The sequence below is a fragment of the Pelmatolapia mariae genome, linkage group LG1, assembly GCF_036321145.2.
Source record: "Pelmatolapia mariae isolate MD_Pm_ZW linkage group LG1, Pm_UMD_F_2, whole genome shotgun sequence".
Taxonomy (NCBI): domain Eukaryota; kingdom Metazoa; phylum Chordata; class Actinopteri; order Cichliformes; family Cichlidae; genus Pelmatolapia; species Pelmatolapia mariae.
In genome coordinates this window covers 4377138-4403185 of record NC_086227.1, presented here as the reverse complement: position 1 = coordinate 4403185, position 26048 = coordinate 4377138, and the positions used below count along the sequence as shown (strand labels likewise).

The 26048-nt window shown below is 40.7% G+C and overlaps 1 protein-coding gene across 2 annotated transcripts in view; it reads left to right on the top strand.

Moving 5' to 3' along the window:
- Nucleotides 1-1846: 1846 nt before the first annotated feature.
- The window catches only part of cemip (cell migration inducing hyaluronidase 1), a 143363-nt gene continuing 119161 nt past the window's right edge, over nucleotides 1847-26048 (top strand). The window contains exon 1 of one of the 2 annotated variants that reach the window (XM_063470434.1): nucleotides 1847-1934. The gene's annotated coding sequence lies outside the window, so the exon portion shown is untranslated. Of the gene's footprint in view, nucleotides 1939-26048 lie in introns of both variants that reach the window. The other variant, XM_063470439.1, reaches the window with a different exon arrangement.

The following is a 26048-nucleotide window of genomic DNA, read 5'->3' as shown; positions in this document are numbered from 1 at the left end:
AAGCGTAGTGTCTGACAATGGGTCCAAGGTTTTCATCCCAAAACCTAATGGCAGTCAGGGTGCTGTTGCCTAACCCATAGAGGTTTGATTGTCCACATGTCCCTGAACCCTCTGCTCCATCCCTCCCCTGCAGCTGAGCCACAAACCACACCCTACCACAGTAACATTGTCTCGAGTCGCATGTGCACAGTGTGAACCTGTTCTCATCTGTGAAAACCACGGGATGACAGTGGTATACCTACCAATTCTGGTATTCTGTGGCAAATGCCAGTTGGGCTCCATGGTGCTGAACAGTGAGCACAGGGCCCACTAGAAGATGTTAGGACCTCAGACCACCCTTGGGAAGTCTGTTTCTGATTGTTTGGTCAGAGATATTTACACCAGGAGCCTGCTGGAGGTCGCTTTGTATGCTCATCTTGTTCCTCCTTGCACAACGGAGCATCACCTCATACCAGCTGCGACACTGACCCTAGCAAAATGCAAAATGCAAAAACGACAACAACAACAACAAAAAAATGGCGGAAAAAAACTAGTGGAAAAAAAACAGCAACAACAACATCAGAAAAGATGTCAGTGGCCTCCACCAGGAAAGTTTCCACTCACAATGCCAATGCATGTGAGTGGAAAGTCAGGTCATCAGGTGCAATCATCATGCAGTTTGAGGGAATCAGTCATCAAGCCAATGACCCTTTGATTAGTGTCCAACCTGCTCTACCTTCAGCACACAGCCCACTAGGTAACCTTGTGACCTTGCACCTCTGAGTATTTCCAAGAAAAGAGTTGAAGAAATTCTTCACTGATGTTCTGTGTGTCGTGTTCATGATAATAGGACTGATGGAAAGATCAGCAAGTCCAGACCTGTTTGCAATAGCTTCTTTCACTTAATAAATAAAACTTGCCTTAAATTATGTGAAATGCCACAATAGAACTTTTTAAAAGGCAAATTCTAAAGTGAAAAAAATGATCTTATTATGAAATTGAATGGTGATATTAAACCAGTCAGCAACAAACATAAACCCACCTTTCAATCTTGTGCCAGTTAATCCTTTTGATCCTGTTGGTTGCGGGGTGGGGTCTCTGTGCCTCAGCTTGTTCCAGTGCATCATACAGATGCGCAGATAGACTAGGATATGGGAAGTTTGGTCAGGTCATCGCCTTGGGCTCTTTGTTGTTTTCTTTTGACTGTTCCTCAGCAGTTTTACCAATGTGGATGGGTGAATTCAGTTCTTATAATATATATTATTATATTATTATTGTATTATGACTTTTATTTTGATAGTATGTGAAGTTATTTCAGTCAGCTGATTTATTTTCTCATTTTTTTAATATTTAAAGATCTTTACACAGCTTATTTTTGACGTATTTTCTCAATAACTTGGAGGAAGTGTTCTGAAGTTTGCAGATAGACCTAATCATGCAAGTCCTCTCTGTGGTGTCCTGAAGCACAGTTATGAACATTTTATTACTTTTTACTGCGGTCTTAAAACCACCTAAACGGACAAACAGTATCTCCTGATGATGATTTCTGGCAGTACGGAGAAGGCTTTCAAACAAATTGACATCTTACAACAAATAAATGTACGAGTTCGTGGCCTGTGCGTTTTATTTTATATGTTTTCATTTATTTATAGACTTATTTGTTTTTCCTAATACTTTTTTTTCCACATCAGTTTAAAAATCCTGGCAACATCCGTGCACAGCACTTCCAAACAGCCAAAAAATGTAAACATGGTTCCAAATTTCTTTCTCTCTCTCTCTGTCACCCACCCACACGCACAGTGGGCGTGTCGTTCTTCCAGCTGGAGTAAATAGAGGCGGCGCTGCAGCATGCGCTCGGACAGGGACACCGGCTGACACATGAGCGCTCCCTTCATCACTGCTCTGCTCCGCCCTGCGCCTTTGCGGACTCTGGGACGAGACACGGATTGTATGAGGTCGGTAGGTGTCTGCGGATTCTTTAACCTCTCTCTCTGGGCGTGGGCGAGCTGTACATGGTGAGGTTGTGGTGAGGGGTTATGTATTTGTTGGTCACGGCGATCCACAGGTGTGCAGGGAAAAGATGCGTGTGAATGTGTTTTAAGTGCGCTTGTCGCGTGTTACCGAGGAGATCGCAGTTCACCAGGTGGACTCAGCAGCGGGTCCGGGCAGGTTTGCTGAACGCACGTCGTCCGTCCTGCCACGACTTGCGGGCAGAGGTAAGCACTCCCGAACACTTGGTGCTGATTGGACCGTGCAGCATTCGGCACACGCCTGATAACTTGCCCACCAAACAGCCCGCGTCAGCTGCATGCAGCTGTAAGCCGCAGGCTGAAACTGTGAGAGTACAAATGCTGGCCGTGATGTGGTGAGCACCTTTCTGAACGCAGCCAGGCTTAGAGAGGTCCTCTGTGACGGCTGCGCCTTCAGATGCTGCCAGGAGCAGCTCTTCATTTGTGGGCAGCATCTATAAAATATAACCTGAGCTCAAGTGACAGTACGTCTGTCTGAGAATGTTACAAGCTCAGCCACAAATAGAGCAAAACACCCCCCAAAAACCTTGAGCACGTTTTACTCCCGCGCTGCTGTTCACCACCAGAGGAAGCAAGTGGAGTCTGCTCTCCACTCTGCTCCAACAGGTTAGTGACCGTCATCCTACATAATCTCCGGGCGGTAGCTGAGTAGTAGTTTAAAGTTTAAAATTCTCAAACACACCTCCCCAAAGTTTCTGTCTATGCATCCGACTCAACAACTGTTTGTAACATTCTCTGTCAGACCACATTAATGGGTGAGACAAAAGAATGTGAAACAAATTGATGGAATGGTTGGATGCAATATTCCGCTACCACCTGCAGGTGGTGGTCATGCACATTTGCTAGCCATCATTGAGAAAACAAAACAAACAAAAAAAGGGAGAAAAAAAATTAGAGGAAAAATTTACTACCATCTACCAAACTGATGTGTAACACTAAGATTTTCTGCTGCTGGATTAGCAGGAGAAACGTGCAAAAGCCTTTCATGTGTGGAACTCCACAGCCAGCGCTAGCTGTAGTATAACTATAGTTAGTATAGCCAAACAGTTCTGAGTATTAAATTGGGTTTTTGTTTAACATAGAATGTATTGCATTAAGAAGTTAAATGACTTGGGTAAGTGTTTGATGTTTTGGATATACACAAACACAAATTTGAGACAAATGGGTCATCTAATCCAGGTGGTGCATAATTTCAGAGTAAGCTCAGATCTCAAACCCTAATGCAAATATCAATATGTAACTTTGTTCTTTAGTTGTTCCTAGTTAGCTCACTTTTGTTTAGAGCCTGTAACAAAATGAGATTAAACTAATTTCAGTTTAATACCATGTTAATGACACCCTACTATTGCACTGTCTTCATGTCAGCATTTTGACATACAGATAATTATTACTTGAGCATGTGTCTGTCCTGCCTTCTTTAAATCTTGATAAGTGTTTCTGCTACAAAATGTGCAAGTCATTTGGAACATGTGCTTGGCCTGATGGAGTGATGATGCTGCAGAGCTGTCTGTGGCTCACTGCTGTCTTATCGTGGTGCTGTTCAACTTGTCATCATCATGGTATCCTCTCTGGACAACAATGAATTTGATATGGGACCACAATACATATACATATCCACAGTTTACGTTCATGTGTACAATGTGTAGCATTCTTGTCAAAATCATTTGGTTCTGAGTGGCCTGCTCTTACAAAAATGGTTATGCAACTAACTGAGACTGACTAAAGTGCTAGCAAAAAGAGACTCAGGCTGGGGAGGTTGTCAGAATATCAGCAGAGAATATGAAGGCGTGTAGAAAATCTTGAACATAAATGAGCTGAGTGGGAGAGATGAGTGCTGGGCTGTGCAGCTGGAGTTAGGAGCAAGGGTTACACGAGTGAAGGTGTAAGCCTGTGGAATTTCCTTTCATCTATAGCTGACTTGCAAATGTACAAGCTGTTGCAAGATCTGGTGTTTGTGTGTGTGTGTCAGTAAGAAGCTGTCAGAGAGCTTCTTCTTATTATAGACTTGCATCACTTCTGAATCGGCAGCTGCTCTGATGTGTCTGATCCTCAGGGACTGGTCTGGGATCTGCTGCTGCGGCGTGGTCTATCAAAGACTAATATTTCATTGCAGTGACTTTCTGTTGGGAATGAGGAAGAAGTAATTTGGTTTAATCCACTGTTTTGTTTATTCCCACCACCAACTCACTTCTAACAGACACTCTGTGGTTTTGTACTATCTGACCAGCTTCTTTACTTTTGTTGTAATTACTGTGTTAAACTAGAGGTGTTTGTCACTTACATAAAAATGTAATTTAAGCCTCAAAGAACTGATGCAGTTGTTCTTTGTTCAAGAAATGCTACTGCTTCTAGTCAAGGGGACACAGTGTGTGATGTGTTGAACTTAGGAGCATGGTCTGATAACTGATTGTTTGTACACTGTCATAGGTTAAAAAAAGAAAAGTTTTCTAAAGGTTGGCTAATGTTTTCAAAGGGTGGTATTTACCCCAAACCACAGGTGAAAACATCTATAGGGTGAATCAAAAAGAATCATCTGTTTTCTTAAAGTAATGTACATGTGAAACCTGTGATAAATTTTAAAATACAAAACTTGAAATGTTTACAAGTGCTCAGTGTGTTCCCCTCTGGACACAATTTGTTCCATGTCTCCAGTCAGTGCTGTTGTTATGCTACCTGCTGCCAACCACTTGAAACTTGCAAATCCCCCTCTAACAATACATGTTTCGATCATTACCAGTGAATGGCAGTGAATAGCACATTGAAATCAAATCGTTCTTTTTCATACACCCTGTATTTTTTTGTGGTTCTTTTTCAGTGTCACATAGCCACTGCCAATCAGATACATGGTGGACTGAAACCTGAGAGTAATTTTTCTGCCATCGATTTTGACAAGACCCCCCACATTGGGTAAAATGTAACACCAGCAATAACTGACCATTTTTTACAGATTGCTGTAGACACTCATTGTACCTCTTTCCTGACCTCCTCTATACATACTGACAAAGATTTGAACCAAAAATCTTAAGACTGGATTTATCACTACATCAAACTTTTTGCCCTTTCCGCTGGCACCATTTCTGTTTCAGTCAGGTGTTGTGTCAGGTCTTTGCTGCGTCTTTTTTCCTGCCGTGTTTCTTAAGAAGATGAATTTTGGATGCTGTTCATTTGCTGTAGATCCATGCCAACACGTGCCAAGTTTGTAGGTAGTAGCTCTTTGGGAATCACCTTCTTGGTGCAGCAGTAAAATTTTAATAGCTGTCAAACTGCGTTACTTTTGGCATTTTTTTTCATAGGTTCAACTGAAGAAATGTAAACAAATTATGTTTTTGTGACAGGCTGCTAGTGACAAAGTGCTTAAAAATACAATTTAAAATTGGTTCTTTGCTAAGTTGTTATGTGTGGACAAGACACTGCTTCATTCTTTAGTTTCTCAGTATTACCTGTATACAGCACAATGCTACAGTGGACATACTCAAATTTCAAATTTGGCTTTGTCAGCTCACAGTTCACCCACCAAAAATATTCTTTCCTACTTTCATTCTCTTCTGCTTTTCTGAGAAAAACAATCTTTGAAAAAGTTTGCTTTTCTCTCTTAGTCCATGGCTATTTCTGACTAAACTCTTGTTTGTGTTCAGAGGAAATTGCAAGCTTGGTGGTATAACTTTATGTTCATTTGATTTATTCATGTATTTCACTTATAATATATATAATGTAGAATAGAATCTAAAAGCAATACAGCATGTTTTCACCTTGTTCGTGACGATACTTGTAGAAATGCCCTTTAAAAATGTTCACAGAGTTGTACTTGAACTAGTCTTAAGATCTCAAAATCTCATTTCTCAGAGCAAGTGAGTAAGAAAACTTTACATACACACACACACACACACGCACACACACACACATACACACACACACACATACAAATATGTCTGAAATCTCTGGCTTTTCTTGTATTATGTCTACTGTAAGCATTCCATTTCCAAAGTGAGGAACACAACTGTTGGCAGAGGAAAAAAAACATTTACTTTCCACACACACAGTCAACGACGTATAGTCAGTGGGAAGAACTGGCAAAGCGCTACTGCCGTGCATGACTGGGCCGGCAGCCAAAGGCCACAGTTTACTTGAGGAAACCATCAGCTTTTTAGCCTCAACTGAAAGAGGAAAATTTCTCTCCCTTCCAGTCAGGCCTGTCAGCTGTACTTCTCTTTGCTTTCTCCTCTGGTATATTTTTAAGAAGAATGTCGTATTCATAAATGAAGTGACAAAGACAAAAGCTTTTGATCCTTTTTGTCTTTTTTTTTTACCCTTGACGCTTCCATCAATTTCTTAATTTGACGTGAAATGGTTTAGATTGGCTCCTTTCTTGTCTGGACTTTGTAGTCTGCAACAGAAGCTGGATCAACCTGACTTAAAGCACCTCCACCCAGTCCATGTCCTTAATGACATGCAATGAGAAGCTTGCATGAACAACTAGGTATAAATTGATTCCAGGCATTGCCCTGGCATTGTAACAGACAGCTATTTTGGCTTTGTGTGCAAGCCTGTTATTTTTGTGGATGATGTGATCCAGACAGACAGAATACAGAGAGAGATCCACCTCAACCTGCGTGTGCACGTGCCTCTGCTGCCTAAAACGCACATTCAGCAGCTACTTAAAAGCTGGTGCTGAAATTACACAACACACACACGTATGCCACACCCTTTTTGTTTGGATCTCAGGAGCCCAATTTAGATCAAAGTACTGAGAAAAGGGTGTAGTGTAGCATACACCCAATGAAATTTTTGTTTATCCACTTTTTGAGTTGCAATATTCAATTTACCTTTGTAGACTAAGAAAGGACTTCCAGAAGTTTCCAGAATATATCGGATACATATTGCCAGCATGTTGATAAATGGCTGACAAGCAGATTATGTTGAACAACAAAGACTGTCTTGCTACAAACTAGCACCTGCTCACCAGATGTGCACAGAACTATTATTTTAGCCATTAATTTATTAATGGCCCATTCAAGCTCTTTGTTGTCCTTGGTGCTTTGCTATATTATGGAAGTTCAATTTTGCTTTGTAATGAACACCAATTTATTCTTTTGCTCTCATGTAGTTATTGTGATATTTCATTTACAGTTTAAATTCACTGAACTGAACGAGCTGCAACAGAACAAGGTGAAACATGCAGCGAGTGAGAGAGAAAGAAATGTACTGCCTGCTAGATCAATAATTTATGCTCCCTCACACTGAAGCTTTAAAGATGGTCATTAAAGCTTCAATGATAAAACCTTCAAATCCATCCGTGTATAAAAAAGAAAGGCCTCGCTCCACCCTGGGTGGTGGTTTGTTTGCCTTCCTCAGACTTTTGCCTTAGGGCTCTGTGCAGATTCTTAGCTATATCTGTGCATTCCTCCTAAAAGAGACCTGGGATGTTGCGCATGGAATCTGCTGGGGTGAGGTGGGATGGTAACAGCTCCTGTTACCAGTGGGAGCACTTGGACCTTAACCATCCATCTGATTCAGGTGTTCCTTCAACCCTTGGTACTTGTCAGTTTTTCTTGTGTTCCTTCTTCCTGATATATCTGTCAGCTGTGATTTTCACATGTATAACAACTGTGGTCTTTTGTAGCTTGTCAGCTGACACTGTGTTTGATTGGTTAACCAGCAGGTACTTGTCAGTCTTCCTGATGGCTGCTCGCTCACTCACTAACTCTCACCTTCCTTCTTTCCATTGCTCTCAGAGTTTTGCGTGGAACTGCCTGTGTTGTGATGATTATGGTTTGGATTTTATTCCTGACTTTAAGCGCATGTCTTTTCTTCTTCTGATTTTTCACTGTGGTTGACGTCCTACCATCCTTGTCACGATTCCCCTTAGAGTGTATATAAAAATAAAATGCCTCACTAGACATAAAACTTAGTGGAAAATCGTGATTATGATTATTCTGCAGAAAAATGTTCTTCATCTGTGGCAAATGGATAATAACTGCTGCATGAGATGAGAGTCATTTTAAAAACTTTATATTTCATTCAATGTTCAGCATCATGTTAATAAATCATGTTTGCAGTGGCTTTCCTGTGAGGACCACATGTCTCTAAAAAAAAGCTGCTTATATGCTCAGAAGTCTAGTATGCAAGTTTATATTAACATATATTAACAAAAAAATGAGCTAAATTAAAAGGCTTGAGGAAAGTGTGATATGGTTCTGTCAGTTTCTTCGGAGGGGTTCAAAATATGAATGAAATTTGAAAGTGGCGTGTTGGTAAAACGGCTGGTTAAAAGTGCTGCATTCAGACATTCTTTTACATGCTAACTTAAACGTACCACTGAGCCTGAACTTGGTCAACTTTCTTATTTTACGGACGTGGTCAGAATGCCATTCCCTTTCAGAGAATTCCTTGTTAATGTACTAAAGGAGTTATTAACATGTGTAGAGAAGCAAGATGAAACTTATCTGTTATGATGCTAAATCACTGAAGTTTTTGTACTTGCTAATTACTTGATGTGTATGAAGCACAGATCATAACTTTGAACAAGCTGCTGGCCTCTCAGCTTGCCCAGGTTCACTCATTGTTAATTGGAGACAGACACACCCGTATAACAGAGAGAGCTACAGTCTTCAATGAGCACAAAATAAGCTGAGCTTTCAGTGACAATAGACAATTGTAGCCACAAAATAGCTATAATGTAAAGGATGAATTCAAATGGGCGAGGAGCTTTATGACAGTGCCTGTCTGAGATTAAAGGAAAGAGAGATTGCTTTACTTTAGTACGTTTTAATTTATTCCTATTTTTAGATTCCTCCCAACGGCTCACCACTGCCAGATTCACGGATGCATTATGATCTCTTACATCTTTTGAGGTACTTACTCTATCTAAAACAGCTTTGACATAGACCTGAGAGACTCCCACATTTTCATTTTAGAGGATGACTCCCTGCACCTGATGATGTGATTGTTTATCATAAAAGAATATCACCACCACATAAACGCTAATCCTGTTTGTCTTTTCCAGCTGGTCCAGGCTTTAATTAATTAACTTTAATCTTCTCATATTCACCAGCAGCACCAACAGATTTAACTTCTTATGCTTGTATTGCAAGAATTGATTAAAAATCTTTGTCTGTTCTCATTTGTTGGTAGATGGTCATGTTGAAGGGACAGTAGGAATGTTTGCAGTATATTTGTGGAAGATTTTGTTGCAACCAAGCCATTATTAAAACTTTAGCCAATAAACAAAAACAGGTTTATTCAGCTCTCCATCTTTGCCATGACCCAAAGCTGGCTAATCTACATGCGCGTGTGTGCATAACAGTGGACTAGTATGATTGAGGCAGTTGATTTTCACTCAGCAACCTTTGTGATATAAAAACAAATGTAATAATTAGTTATTATTAATCTCTGCCTTTTGCCCAGTGGCAGCTGGGATAGGCTCCTGCAAACCTGATTTGGATGGAGAGATGGTTGGATCCATCTGTACCACATATAAGCATGCAATAGTTCATTAGGTACCCTATATCTTAGACATTCTTAACATCTTATGGACAGTGACAGTGTTGTCTTTTCATAGCTATTAGTAATTTATATTCCCTTATTGACCAAGCAAGGTCTCCGATCTCAAATAAACTTGTGGTAGAGTGAGGACAATATTTATAGCCATTTGTTTGGACATTTGTTTGTGGTTGCTAGTGGAGCTGGCTAACTTGTGTTTATTGATCATGTGACTGCTGACAGAAGTAATAGGATGTAAAGTGTGCAGGGCTATGTTTTCTGCTCACATTCAGAAAAAATGTGCAGTTGGGGGCCACAAAGACCCACACACAAGAAGAAACTGAATGTACGGGCAGTAAAAGCCTGAGAGTATTTAATGGGAGAAAATGTAGCATTTATAATGTAATGAATTCCAGACTTCACGTAGTCATTGGCTGCAAAAGATTTTTTATCCAAGTATTAACAATATTCTTTACAATTTAAATTATGCTAGTTTGTCCATTTAATGTTGAGGCTCTGAAAATGGAGGTCTATTTGTAAAACTTGCTGTATTGCAAAACAGGTAATTCAGTACTTAAACTTCCTAAACTAAAGCTGAAAGTTTGGTGGAATGATACAGAGTTTAGAAATCAAATGTTAAATGAACAATCCAGATTGAAAGGAATGTTTTCCAAATGTTGTCACTTGTTATTAGATTTGATTGGCAGTGTAGATCTGAATTACTCAACTCAGCTACAAGTCCTAATATGGGTCAGATGTCAGGTGAGTTGTGCTTTGACCCATATGGAACCTGGCTCATGATCTTTGGGCTGTGCCCAGCCCACAAAATATTCTAGTGCTGCAACTGTGTTACAGCAATGTTAGTTACATTTTTTTGTACTAATGTGATTTTACCAAATTTTATCAAGAAATATATGGGACTATCTGTTAAAGGTAATTTGTTCTCTACATTTTTGTGTTTTAAACACAGAAATGTCGATTCTGCAGTTTCAGGAAAAAGGAGATGTTTAGAAACAGACGCTTCCCACATTGTATCTCAAAAACTGGGTAAATAGATGCTCAGCGAGGCATATTAGAGATATTTCTGAGGGTACTGAGAGAACCTATTTTCTTTACTGTTGTGTGAATTGTCGGTTCAAACATGCTCTTAGTCACAGCAGTAGTATTTTGTATTCATAAGACCCACCAGATGTTGGAAGACGAACTGAAAATGTTCCTCTATCTACAGGTCGTCCACACAGTGTGTGTCTGTGTGTGTATGATTTCCCTCCTAGGGTGAAGGGAATGACAGGGACAGATTTTTTTTTTTTTTTTTTAGATTGCGGCACAAAAAGTGCAGCATATATCTAACTATGCCATTTCCTGTCAAAGTACTAGCATTACAGTTGAAACATGCTGAAGTTTAGCCCAGAAATACATACTGGTAGATCTAAATATATAATGGTGTCATTGTTTAATTCCACTGCAGATGGGAGGTAAAAAGCATATTATTTTCTTTTCACGTCTTTCTGTGGTAGATTTTAATTACCTTCTATTTTTCTGATGAAAGCATCTGCTTATTTAAAAGCCAATAGATGACCAGAAGATAATGCCTGGCTAATGACAACCTGCCGCGTACAGATTTTCATCAATAATCTGATGCAGTTAAATGGAAACCTGTACGTTTCAAGCTCATAATTCACAGTGATGTCAAATCGATGGCTCTAATGTATGCAGTCTGACATGGGTGGTTATGTGTGAAATTGAAAGTGTCTATCTGTCTTGAAAAGAATTCAGGGATTGGCTATAATACTGCTATGTGTGAAAGCAGCGGCAACACCTGATGTCATCATAGCCCCAACTGAGATCTCAAAAAGGAAGGAGGATGGAAGGAAGGATGTGTGATTGCAGTTATTACTGCAATCACACATCCATCCATCTATCTTCTTCTGCTTATCTGGGGCCGGATCGTGGGTCGCTTAGGCATCAGTCTGGGCTTCTCTGCTTAGGCAGCAGCCTGAGCAGAGAGGCCTAGACCTCCCTCTCCCCGACCACCTCCTCCACCTTATCCGGGGGAAAACCAAGTGCTACCAGGCCAGCCAAGAGATATGATCTCTTGAGCGTGTCCTGGGTCTGCCCCGGGGACTCATCCCGGTGGGACATGCCTGGAACACCTCACCCATGAGGCATTGTTGTCAGATGCCCGAAACACCTCAACTGGCTCCTTTTGATGTGGAGGAGAAGCAGCTCAACTTGGAGCCCCATCCAGATCACTGAACTCCTCACCATATCGCTGAAAGGCCAGCCACTCTACGGAGAAAGCTTATTTCCACTGTCTGTATCCACAATCTCATTCTTTCAGACACTACCCAAAGATCGTGACCATAGGTGAGGTTGTGGACATGGATCGACTGTTAAATTGAGAGCTCCATTTTTTGCTCAGCTCTCTTTTCACCAAGATGGACCAGTACAGCGTCCAGATCACTGTATATGCAGCACCCACCCACTGTCGATCTTCACGCAACATTGTAGAGGTGTGTCATCCAAGACAGCCCTATAACATCCAAAGCCTTCAGTAATTCAGGGCAAACCTCATCCCCCCCAGCCTCCCCGCCATAAAGGAGTATTTTTTTAACTGCCTCGGTGACCTCAACCCCAGTGATTGATGAGTTGCACCCATCACGCCCAGACTCTGCTTCCTCTATGGAAGATGTGTCAGTGGGATTAAGGAGGTCCTCAAAGTTTTCCTTCCACCACTAAACAATATCTGCAGTCAAAGTCACAGTGCAGGTCAAGTCCCCTGACGGTTTACGAGAATCTCTTCGAGGCAGTCTGAAAGTCTTTTCCATGGCCTCTTCGAGGCAGTCTGAAAGTCTTTTCCATGGCCTCTTCGAGCTCCTCCCATACCGAGTTTTTGCTTCAGCCACTGCCAGAGCCACATTCTGCTTGGCCTGTTGGTACCTATCAGCTGCTTCCGAAGTCCCACAGCCTAACCAAGGCTTCTAGGACTCCTTCTTTAGCCTGATGGTTCCTTTCACCTCCAGTGTGCACCATCTGGTTCGGGGATACCAACACGACAGGCACCAAACACCTTACAGTCGAAGCCCAGTGCAGCAGCGTCAGCATTGGAGGTGCTGACCATGGTCCATTCGGACTCAGTATCCTCACTCTCCCTTGGAATGCTGTCGATGGATGCTTCGGAGAGCAACTTGGGGTTAATATTTTGCCCAAGGATACTTGACATGCAGACTGGAGGGGCCAGGGATTGAACCACCAACCTTGCGATCAGTAGGTGAGCTACAGTCACCCCCAACTAATCAGCACCTTTCTTCACCCAAGTGTCCAGAACATACAGCCACAGATCTGATGATATGATTTAAATATCGATCAGGGAGTCCTAGCGCCACGTGGACTTATGGACACAATAGGCTGAAGATGGCTCTTCAACATCCAGTGACTTTAGAAAGGGGACCTGCCACCAAGGAGGTGTTTAACTACATTAGTGAGCTCACTCAATAGATGGACGAGTCAATTTACCTTGTCTCCAGAGTCTGCTTCTTCTACAGAAGAGTTGAGAAAGGGAGTGAGGAGATCCTCAGAGTAGTCCTTCCATCCCCTAGATATATCTTCGGTTAAAGTACACAGCAGCCTGACACTAGACACCATGTGAGTAAAGCACAACCTTCCCCTCCTGAGTTGGCTGAAGGTTTGCCAGAATTGCTTGAAGGACAACCAGAAAGTCTTGTTCCATGGCCTCATCAAACTTCTCCCACACCCGAGTTTTTGTTTCGCTACTGCCAGAGCTACACTCTGCTTGATCTGCCGTTACCTGTCAACTGCTACTGAGTCTCAGAAGCTAATCAACCCCGATAGGACTTGGCTTGATGGTTACCTTTACCTCCAGTGTCCATCGTCTGATTTAGGTATTACCAACTCGGGTGTCCTGTTACCATGTGTACATATAAATAAGCTTATGTTTAAATATAAGTTTGTTATGGACAGACTGTGATTAGCATAGAAGTCTAATAACAGAACACTACTTGGGTTCAGACCGGGCAATCAATTCCTCCCAATTTTTTTTTACTATTTTTACTAATTTTTAGTATCAGGCTAGGGGTAGCAGTATTTTGATATACTATCACATTCAAAGAAAATTAAACATGCATTGCCATTCATGTCATTGTGATTACCAACTCGTGATTACCACAAATATGCAGATTTCAGTAAAATATGCATGAATCTGTTCAACGAGAACAACAGAGTTTGAAGCTCAATTAAAAGTGGTTTAGTCTTAGTTTAGACAGGTGTGGTTTAGACAGCTGGGATAGGCTCCAGCCCCCCGCGGCCCTGAAAAAGGATAAGCGGAAGTGAATGGATGGAGTAATCTATCAGTTATGCCATTGATTAGTCAGGTAATTAGATAAGAAATACTTACTAATGTCTTATTCATGAGCAATAATAAATATGCAAAACAGAAAAAACTTTCATGTCTTTGAGACTGAACTGCTAATTGGTTTTCATTTTAGAAATTGCAATTTTTGAAATTTTAACTGCATACTGTATCTGTCAAAAAAAACAACTAATTCCTTTGATTTTATGCATGTGCCATATTGAAATGTACATTTTTAAAGGAATATTTTTTTAAATGCAAAAACATATAAATAATATCAAGTACAGTCAAAGTCAAATAAAATAAGATATATATACAATCTAAAGTGAGGCATAAAAAATTACCTTTACTGTTCTTCATTTAGTCTTCTTGGAAGGACTTCTGACATTACAGGAGGCAAATTTTTGTGTTGTTTTAAAAGAACTTATGATGGTGTAGATGTTATTTAATATTAATAACAATTCAATGTCCAACCTAACAATCCTTAGGTCAGTGGCTTTAATGGCCCATTTATATTTTTATTGGTGTGTGAAAAAAGTAGTGCTGTCAGCGTTAACGCATTAACTCGTTAAAACGGGCTAACAAGTTAACAAGTTAACGCAGATCAATCTGTGTAATGGGGTTACTTTGCGCTATTGCGGTTTAACCGCGTTAACAACTAACGTGATTAACAATTTACCCAGTCTGTGGAGCGCAGACTGACTCAAAATCCCTGAAATGTCTCTGTCAACGCATTTTGGGCAGTTTATCCAAAGTTTATCCAAAATTTTAATTGCATTAATCGTGATGGCTACATTAATGCGTTTAACGCCGCGTTAATGCGTTAACGCTGACAGTCCTAGAAAAAAGCTTTTATTTTTTATAGTTTTTAAGTATTAATGAAATTTAATTGAGACAGTATTTTATGTTATTTCACTTTCAATCTGAAAAATGTTACGAAAGCCTTGAAATATGGTCTAATATGGTCTAATATGCCTAGTTTACAGCAGGTATGCATGTAAAATAGGACAGCTGCCATCAGCCTTCAGCAAGCTGCATAACTTAAACACAGTATCAGACTAAGTTAACACTTCATCTGCCTTTGTTTGAAAGTTCTCAGTCATCCAGGTCATGGTAATCCAAGGAGCTTGAAAATATGCAGTTCATCTGCATAACATCCTGCTGCTGTTATCAGTGTTTTTATGTAAAAACATAGGGGCTGTGTGGCCTAAATGTTGTCAGACCTTTTATTCATATCTTCGTCCTGTATTGCAGGTCGTCTTTTAGTCACAAAAGTGGGTGTAGATGTCTACATGGTTTAACACTTGGTCGTGCTACAGATCGTGCGTTGAATGAAGTATTGAAGAGAAGAATCTGTGTCAAAAAGTTTGTATAAGCTAATTATTCAAATGACTTGATGAATAGTTGCAGTCCTACAGCATTTATCTCTACGGACAAAGGACTCTGACAAGTCCCAAGTCACATACTAATGGTTATTATCAACACTTTACATCAGGTGTTGATAGATTGGATCTTGTTCTTACCATTCAGTTGACTGCTCAGGACTTGCCTGACCCTCTGCAGGTACTTGGTGGTTGCAGCTTTCCCAGTGGCCTCTTTGTGGTTCCCATTTGCCTGTGGGATTCTCAGGTACTTGTAGTTTCTGTCCTCGATTGCTCCGTTCCGTAGTCAGTCTTGTCAATGTTCTCACTGAGGGGGTTCAGACCTATGCAGAACAGCAGTGGAGACAGAGCATCTACTTGGTAGATCCTGCACTTGATGGTAACCGGTGCTATGGGCTTGAAGCTGGCCTGTGATGTTGGCCGCCACATCCCCATTGAGTTCCTGATGAAGGGTCCTGTTGATCTTCTACAGTTCTAGGCATTCCAGGATCTAGGCATCGAGTCATAGGCATTTTTGTAGTCAATCCAGGCACTCTGGATTGTGCACTCACAGGTTGGTCAGCCTAGTCTTGCAGTGTTTTGCTCTTCTGGTATTCTTTCCAATTCCTTTCTGTGCACCCCTCATGTATTGAGCCATGTGCCCGTTGATCTTAGCCACTGATATGATGTCTGACAGGAGTTTCCATGTGGTATTGAAGCAGGTTATTGAGGCTGGTAGTTGGATTCTGGGGGTCCTTGGGGATCAGGACCGTCTGGCCTTCAGTTAGCCATTCTGGGTGTCTCTCGTTGACTAGCAGCTGGTTCATTTGCACTGCCAGGCGCTCATGGAGTGCAGTCGGCTTCTTCAGCTAGTAGGCATGAACCATGTTGGGCCTGGTGCTGTCCAACTCTTCATATTGGAGACCCTTTCTGGGACGTCTGCCACTGTGATGATTACTTGACCCTGTTCAGGGAGTTTGCTGTGGTCTTCTCTTAGAGCAACTAGCCAGTGAGCATTGCAGTTCCATATGCTTCTAGTGTTGCTAAATCTCCAGCGTTGGTGGTGCTGTTCCCCTGCCACTGCGAGTACACCTTGGTTCGTTCTGTGGAGAACAGCTGGTTTATTCTCTTGCCTTCTATCTCTCTGGTGTACTTCTTCAAGCACCTGGCCAAGGCTGTTAGTCTGTGTTTGGCAGTTTCCAAGGCCTCCGATATAGACAGCTTGCGTTACTTTTTAGGTACCCCTTTCTTCATTGCACTTCTCTGCAGCTCCAATAGTTGGCTAACCTCCCTCCGTGCTACCCTGATTTGGCCTCTAGTCTCCTTCTTCATGGAGGGTACTGCATCTCAGTGATCACTGCTGCCGTAGTGTGGATCAGCTGGTTAGTCTCGGTAATGGTCGCAGTAGGTATTCAGTTCAATTCAATTTAATTCAGTTCAATTCAATTCAATTCAATTTTATTTATATAGCGCCAAATCACAACAACAGTCGCCTCAAGGCGCTTTAAATTGTAAGGTAGACCCTACAATAATACATACAGAGGAAAAACCCAACAATCAAATGACCCGTAATGAGCAAGCACTTTGGCGACAGTGGGAAGGAAAAACTCCCTTTTAACAGGAAGAAACCTCCAGCAGAACCAGGCTCAGGGAGGGGCGGCTATCTGCTGCGACCGGTTGGGGCGAGAGAAGGAAGACAGGATAGAAGACAAGACAGGATAGATGTCCTCTGCATTCTCATCATCTAGTAGATTCTCAGTCTTGGTAACCGGCTACAGAGGATCCAGGTTTCAAGCTCACCGCGATCTTTCAGGTCAGTTCCTCTCGCACTTAATGATCCTTCTTAAATCAGTAATGATAATATCTCCCCCCTGACCTTTCGTCCTGGCTCCCCCTTGCTGTAGCATTTGTGTTGTACCTCGTCAATCTCTAGCATCTTCCGAATGTTAGAACACTGAGCTACTAGTTGTTTCGCCGTCAATCTGAATGCTGGGTATCAAAGATTCCATCCATCCTATTCATGTAACCCCTTTCGCTGGGGTTACTTGCGTAGTAGCATTTCAGCAGCACCCTATTTTCATCTCTTACTCACTTATGCCATCTTGTTTGTCAGTGTGTCCTGGTTCCTCAACACCTGACGTGGACCTCGTTAATCTAGGCGACGTCCTAGCCAGTATGGCTTATTTTTATGTCTCTCACTCATGTCAGAGGTCGGCTTGGTTAGCATGCGGGGTCTAGCCTAACGGCCCTTAAGAGTCAAACCCATGTTCAAACAACCCATGAAATAGTTTCATAGTATAACAATAGTATAACAAATCCATCTCTCTCCCTCTGTCAGACCTGATGGATTTGGCATGGAGTACTAGGACTGCTTTAGGAATATGCAGCTCGCAGCCTTTATATCAGTAACTGAAAGTGAATTTCTTCAATTGTGACTATTCACATTAGGTGATTGGATGAAACAGCACTCCGTGTCTCTGTTGTTGTCTTGCTCTCTTTTGGATACTTTTTTAAATTCGTCATCTGTACTTTCACTTCCAATGTGGCTCCTTTGTTAATCTGGCATCTTAACAAAGATAAATGTGAGGCTGAATTGAAAAAAAAATGAATTGATTCCACCACAGAAGAGTAATAATTAATTAAAACCAGATTAGCTATTTGCTAATATTTGCTACACGTTCTGCTACATTAAGCAAGATTTGTGTTCTATACACTTATAACCTTTAGGTTTATATGAGTGTATGTGAGGAGCGGGTGAAATCACTCAAATCCTTTATAAATCCACAGATTTTAATCCCATCTGTTTTGATTGCAAGAATGTTAGATTTTGGAAATCTTGCTACTGGGTAAATTGATAAGTAATTGGGTGACTGGGAAAACCATTTGGGGATCCCAAAGCAAAAAATAACTCTACAGCTCCTTTTGACTCAAGAGCAAATGTGTGTGTTTCTTCACACTGACCTTCACATGATTTTTCTCTCTTGTTCAGCCTGGTTGCGCTCAGATCTTACATGTTTTTGATGCAACACAGCTCCAGCTGACTGCCTTAACTATCTCACAGACTTCAGTCTATTACTCCCTGTTAGAAAATAGCCAGGTTACAGCTTCATTCTTATTGTAAAACTTGCCTTGCTATTTGTCATCGATGTTTTTTGACTTACTTTGTCCTTCTGGGCTAATTTGGATTTAATCTCTTATAATAAGAATGCTCCCCAAATAACATATTCAGTGTCATATTTTCTTAGCCTTTCGCAGTAATCTGTCAAAGTACTTGAGGTAGTTGAACCATGGTTCTGTTGCACTCTTGTCTTTCTGTCTCTCACAGATAATTTCTTTCTCTGCTGTCACCTAAGAGTGCAGGGGATTACCAAACCAGACAGTCGATATTTGTAGGTGTGCACAGCTGCACCTCTGTGTGTGTGTGTGTGTGTGTATGTGTGTGCGTGCGTGCGTGCATGCTTGCGTGCGTGTGTGTGTGCACAATTGCATAACAGTAACCACACAAGTGTCCAGACACTAAATCTCAGGGTGGCTGTAGCTCAGGAGGTAGAGCAGGTCATCCACTGATTGGAAGGTTGGTGGTGATCCCTGGCTGCTCCAGCATGCCAAAGTATCCTTGGGCAAGATAATGATCCCCAAATTGCTCTCTAATGCAGCCATTAAATGTGTATAAATGTTATATAGAAGGCACTGTTCACACTTCGATCTGTGACAGTTATAATGGGCTCTGATGTCGTTCTTTTTGTTGTAATCTGATGCAGTTTATCTGGTTAAATGGTGGAGGAAGATGTTTTAGTTTGTCCATAGGGAGATGAGGGATTGTCTCTGCTTGCCTTTATGTAAAAGTCACCATACGGCACTGAGTTCTAGTAAATGTGTAATGATTATTAAGCCCTTAAAACTGTACACAAATGATGATGAATTGTGGTTTCCCACTCTGACCTGTTTTACACAAACATGCTGACGATGGCTGTGGGAACAGAGGCTGATCTTCACACTGACTGGAATAACTGCACCTGCGATTTGTTCTTGGCCTGGGGAGAAATGCTTCACTTTGAGGACTGCCTGTTATGCGCTCACACATTTATCTTCTGCCTATTGTTTGCTGTATGCTGTCTGTTGTTTGCTCTGTAAATTGTGGCAGGATGCCAGAATACGTCCCAGAGGATGCTGAGTTGTTGCTGCTAGCAGCTAAAACCAAGAATCTGTCAGCTGCTTTGCTATAAAAGGAAACTGGTCTGCCATTACTGTGTCATGTGTGGATCTGTCCTAGTTGTTGTTATTTTTGTGATTTTTTTGCATCCATTTAAGTTTTATAACATGTTTTGCACTGAAACAACCAAATGTTGATTGGGGAATGTGCTCTGTATTTCATTCAGTGTTAAGTAGGGATTATACTTTCCACATCTGCAAGTCTGCTCGGGTCCCAGTGATGTAAATGGTGTCATCAGAAGGTTAGTGCAAGGTTCCACGTGGATATCCGGATGCCTGCCTGTTTTTTGTGACTGCACAGACCCGTTATAAAGAATTTACAATGCACTAACTGCACTTGCTCCTCATGCAGCAGATGTCAAAGCAATATAACAGGATTGACTACCTGGCTGTTTGGTCTCCTGGTGTGCGTGTCTGTGTTCACAACAGAGTTTAATGTAGGCTTTACTGATAGTCACATAATTAGAAACACCAAGAGGTCAGTATTAATCACATCGATCATCTTGTCAAGGGAGTGGATACATTAGGCACCAAAGTGGGATTGCATGAAGTCATAGGTCTTCTTGGATGTTTTTGATAGGCTGTGGTTGGTACAACCAAAAGAGTTCAAAGGAAGGAAAACGAAATGGGATCAAAGACCTGGCTCCTTCAGAAGAGTTATCATCGCACAGAATCCACACACAGTGCATCATAGTTTTTTTAATATAGTGATACTTAGCCTCTCATTAAATAAAGCAGATTGTTGTGCTTTCATGGATCCGTGTAAACTGTATGGGTGCAGCACAGGTAAGTTGTGCTTAGTAACGGACTAATAAGAATTTCACTCACCAAAACAAACTTCTTGGATGGTCAGTGCAACACACAAACCATAGTATTAGATAATCCATTACAAATGCTAAAGGCTCTAATAGTGCACAAACAGTAAATATGTCACTTTTAATAACTTAAAGTAGTAGATGAGGCTTAGCAAATGCTTATTGGCTACAGATGCCTGTGTTAGGGCACCTGCCAGTTAATGCCGCCATGAACCTAACTTAATTATCCATGTATCATCTGAAACATTGGATTCTCAATATGTGTTCTTTTTATAATTTACACAGACGGCTGCAGGTCTTTTCAAGAGTGCAGTTTTCTGGTGATAGTGCACTGGTGTGTTTCCTTCAGAGTTCACAGTCTGATCATGGTGGCGCCTTGTCTTCATTTAACAAATGGGGTGGTGATGCTTTTCTCAACCTTAATTTGGCTAAAACGAAAGAATTACTTAGTGACTGATTTCTGGTAAGCCAAAAGTCATTATGACACAAAGAAAAATTCATAGGCTTAGTATGGGGGTTGCTGTAGCTCAGGAGGTCATCTACTGATCGGAAGGTTGGTGGATTCAATCCCCATTGGAGTATGAATGTGTATGAAAGCACTTAAAGCATAGAAGAAAGTGCTTGTGTGAATGTGGCATGTTGTCTAAAGTGCTTTGAGTGCTCTGGCAGAGTAGAAAAGCTCTATGTAAGAATCAGTCCATTTAATTTATGGGAACAGTTTTTGAGTCAGTCAGTGGTTAAACAAGGACAACAAAGAATTTACTTGTTGCACAAGTGAAACTATTTAAGTGTTTCTAAAAATATATATACATTTTTAACATTCGTTTATTCAAAGCTTTTCAACATTTTCTTTCATATGCTGGTTTAGTGCATTGTCTGAAGGATAGAAACAGTCCTAACAGCAGGTTAAAAGACCTTTTTATTACTTGTCAACCTGAACATGTTCTCTCAAGTGAATTTATTTCATTGCCCTCGGGTCATGTTACCATGCACCCTTTAGAAAAACAAAGCACTACTAAATTCTTTCACACCTTCATCTATTAAGGTGTTAAATGTCAGTAGTAGCACTTTGTTCTTATTTTCATTTTGGACTGTCAAACTAAATTGCCTATTGTGGCATAAATAGTTATCTCAATCTAATAAGTGCTCCGTTGTGAATTTGCTGCTCTCTAAACTTTAAACTTTAATCCCTTCTTGTTAGGGATTCATATATTTAAGCACAAAAATTGTACCTAGTTTTTTCTTTAGGTCAGAATGAAGCAGTTGCAGGTATTAGTAAAGTCCACCCACCTACACCTCTGTGGGATCAAACTAGTACATGTCCAGTTTTAGATTTGCTCTAATCCTTTCAGTTCTATCACAAATTAATACCAAGTCGTATCATAATAAAGATAATTTAAAAACTGCCAAGTTCTAATGGTTTTCATTATCAACAGACCTCTAGTTTGTCAAATTTCAAGGAGATCCTGCCATCCCATTACATGTAAATTATACATGTGTATCAGGTGTACACATTAACTTACACCATAACTGGAACCCCATTTGAACGCCACACTGCAACCTTCTACATAACCTGACGTGCACCTCCCGAGAAATGTAACTGCATGTCCGGTCGACACATAGCACAACTCCCAACTTCAGTAGTGTGAAATGTTGTGGTGTAGGGATAAAAGCAGTTTCCCATTATTATAGGATTTCCCACAGCAGTCTAAAGCAAGCTTCAGTGATGTCTCTTTGTTATGTTTGTGCTTGAGTGTTCGGTCTACAAAAGTAAAGAAAATCCGTCCTACTGTGAAAAGAGCAGCAGATTCAGAGCAGGATGAGGTGATATACCTGTGTGGGTCCTCCCCTGTCCAACTGCAACACTTCATAGTCAAAATCCCCTACTCACCATATGACCACAAAGCAACTTGGCGAGTAACTTTGAACTAGAAGAAGGGACTAATACTAGCAATTTGTCTAGTCTTACTTTTGTACAGGGGCTGCTGATGGTCCTGGGCCTGGAGCAAATTCTCCCGTGATAACCTCCCCAACGTGTGTAACTTTGGTCCAGAACGTATTGAATTTCATCTTTAGCTGGGCTCGTACCTATGACCAGGAAGTCAGTGTACAGGTTATAGACACTGGTCCAAATGTAATTTGTTTGTCTGTGTTTCTAGTGTGTGAGACATGACTAACATGCCACGTGAAAGAGGCATTGACTGATGAGACGTGAAAGAGACACTGACAGACCCTAATCGGTCAGTGTCTCTTTCAAGATACAGACTTGGGAGATGACCTGAAATTGCACCTGTGCCACACCCTATGCAGAAATGGTGTGCACTGGCACTGCTTTGGGATATTGCGTCCATCCACCAGCGGGGCTATGCAAAGCGATAGCCCCGTGCCAATGCATTCAGACTTAAATAACTAGGAACACTATTTTAACCCAGCCCAAAATCCACATAAGAACACTGGCCTTAAACCTCCGAGATGAAACCCAGGGGTCATGATGGCGAGGGTTTTGTCTCTGGCAGCAGCAATATGTCACAAATGAAGAAACAGACTTCCTGGAAAAAAAGCTGTTTTGCTCTGAGACACACTTGGTGGTGTCTGTCAGAGCAGAGTAGGTCTCAAAGTAAGAGTGATGGTAGTAACATTATGTCTTCTTTGTACTGTAATTTAATATAACACAGAATGTTGTGCTCCATTATTTAGTGCTGACAAGCCCTTTGAGAAATGCACACAAAGACGCAGGAACACATACTTTACTGCCAAATACTTTGTTCAACCTTTTTTAATATATATTTTTTAGCATGCCCCAGCTTGTTCGGATCTAAATTGGGCTCTGAATATTGTTGTTATGATCATGTTGAAACTCATGTGAGTGCTGCGTGTGTGTGACTGCTTACCAGTACGAGTGTTGACAGGTCAGTGAATTGAGGATTAGGTATGTGAAATGATAACAATGCAGTGGAAGGTATTCAGAACACGAATGTATTCCAGAGCACTGGTGCATGGGGAGACAGTGCATATTAACAAAGCCCAGGATCTGCAGGAACATAATTACCAGTTTGTAAGGGGAAATGGTTATTAAGGAACGTCATATGGAGAACAGCAGGTGTATGCTGCAGAAGCTTATAGAGCTGCGTGATAGAGATATTTGTGCTTTCTGCTTTAAAATGTCTGCAGTGATGAGCTGATGTGTTAGCACACGGGCGCAGTGCAGTTGGCTCATGAAAGGTAAGAAAGGGAATAAACTGGCTGACCACTCCTACCACATCAAATCAGTGTAATTTAGCTGAATAGCTCTAGGTGGGCATGGAAGTAAGAACAAACACACATTTGCAGGGCTGCCTTCTGGCTTTCACACTTTATTTAATGTTTAATATATATTTAATAAGTGTTTGATATTTTGAGTCATGCTGATTATCTGTGTCATCAGCATGACTCAGTTTAATTCCGACACTTCATTGACATTCAGCTCTTCTGGTCAGTAATAAAATAACACAACAATTTGATTGGTTGGACGTAGGCTTTCCTTTTTTTGTTGCTTTATCCGCTGTTTTTTAGTAACTTATAAATCTTTCTGATAATTGTGTTTTCAAAAAAGGGTAACAAAACAAAAACAATGTTTTGGGGTGTTTCCAGCATGAAAATGTTTTTTTTGACAGCACACACTGAACTGCAGGAGAACTACAGATTCAAACAAGTTGGTAAGGTCTCCTGGAGCAATTTCTAAACAAGTGCAGAATCCAAGCTCATCAGTTGAAACAACTGTATGTAAATACAAGTTATTTGGATGTGTCACCACTCTGTCGAGGTCTGGAAGATAATCCAAAATGTATCCCTTAGATGAGGAAATTGGTTAGGATGTTCAGGATGTTATTCAGCCAAAATTACAAGAGGTATTCATGGACAATGCTTAAAAGCGACGTTCATGCCAGGAAAGAAGCAGATTGGAATGAACTCTCCTAATTCTGCCGAGAACAGTTTCTGACATGCAGCCAGAATTATGCTGGGAGCTTGTTGAAGGGTACCAAAAACCTCTGGTCAATGTGCCAAACATTCACATTGACCAGATGTTTAGCCAAATATTACCGGAAATGTAAATAAGTTTCTTTGAATAGTTTTGACCCTGTGTGGATCAGAGACAATCCCCAAAAAATCAAAATAAATTCAATTATTCCAAAAAAGGAACAGTTCAGAGACATCAGTAAAATCCAAAATTAGAATGATGTTCATGCATGTAAAGTTATGTTATTGTTTTCAAATCTTTGTTTCATCCTAAGAAGGTATAAAGGTGTGTGGTAAACACCAATGACTGTGTACCAAATACTATGGCAATTTCCCTACAGTTCAAAATATTAACCATTACCAAAAGAAAATTGGGTACTTCTGGCTGTCAGCTATGCTAAAAAAACAAATTTATAGGGATATCTCTGTGTTTGACTGAGACATTTTCAGTTTAACATCTGCATCACACCCCAGACATTACAGTCTAGTATGGAGCAGCTGATTTACTAAAGCAGCAAAACATACTGCACAGCTACATGTTTAAAGAAGACCACATTTGTGAGTCATAAGTGCAAACCTTTACCATTCAGTATATTGTGTTTAGCTTTGTTAAGTGTCGCAGAGAAGACCCTCACATGTGAACATTCTGACCCTCTAACCACAATCACATAATCCAGATGGTAAACATCAAATGTCAGTCACTCTTTGTCATTATTAGAGCAAATTTCTAACAGTTATTTTCAAAGAAAATAAAGTTGCACAAATACCTAGCAGTACCATTGTGTTTAACTCAGTTATTTAAACAACTATCTAAAACTTAGAGTATTGTCAAGTCATTGCATCGCTATACTGTATTGACATAAACATCCAATCACTTGGCTTAAAAAATCTGTTCTGCAGAAATGGCAAGCTGTACCAAAAGCCTGTATTTAACATTCTAATACCATTTTAGAGGCTGGCATTATGTGATGGCACAGTGTTTTTAATATGGTGTGATTCATTTCTCTTATTGGCTTCTTCTCCATAGCAATTGTGACTGAGGCTTGTGGTTGGCATAGTATTAAAAAACCTTAAGAATAGTGTTTAAAAAACAATATATCCTTAATTATCTGGATATATGTGAAGCTCATGAGAAGATAAAACTATGACTTCTATAAATGATCCATGTTCAGTGAGTTCATTTGGGAACACTTAAAATGTTAACATATAATTCTGAAATTCTGTTTAATCTGGAGGACTTTTTTATTGCTCTACCCCATGAAGTTTGTGTGTAGAGAGGACAACATAAAAAGAGTGTGATATATTGAAACAACAAACACATAGTCAGTTCTGAACAAAGTAGATTTTACTCAATTGCTATACTAAACAGATTTCAGGCACTTCCACACTTGACGTTTCAAACTTAGCCTTGTTTTTTATTTTTAGTTAAGGTTTGAGCTCATGACCAAATCAGACTTGTTTTTAATAGGACTGCAATGCCAAAAAGAAAATACATTAGTGGTGAGAATTAATGCACAGCCTTAAATATCTGCAGCATTAAAATGCAACATCATACTTATGCAGTCTTTCTGTATGAAGAAGCCATTTAACTCAGGGGCTAGGTATGAGGTAAGAGTATCCAGGCAGTTCCTGGAGGATGAAGGAATTGATACCACTTACTGACTCCCACGTTCACCTGACCTAAATCCAATGGAACCTCTGAGACATTATGATTCAGTCCATCTGCCTGTCAGGTTGTAGGTCAGACTGTCGAAGACCTCAGTAATGTCCTGGTCCAAATCAGGAACGACATCATCCATTGTCTGAG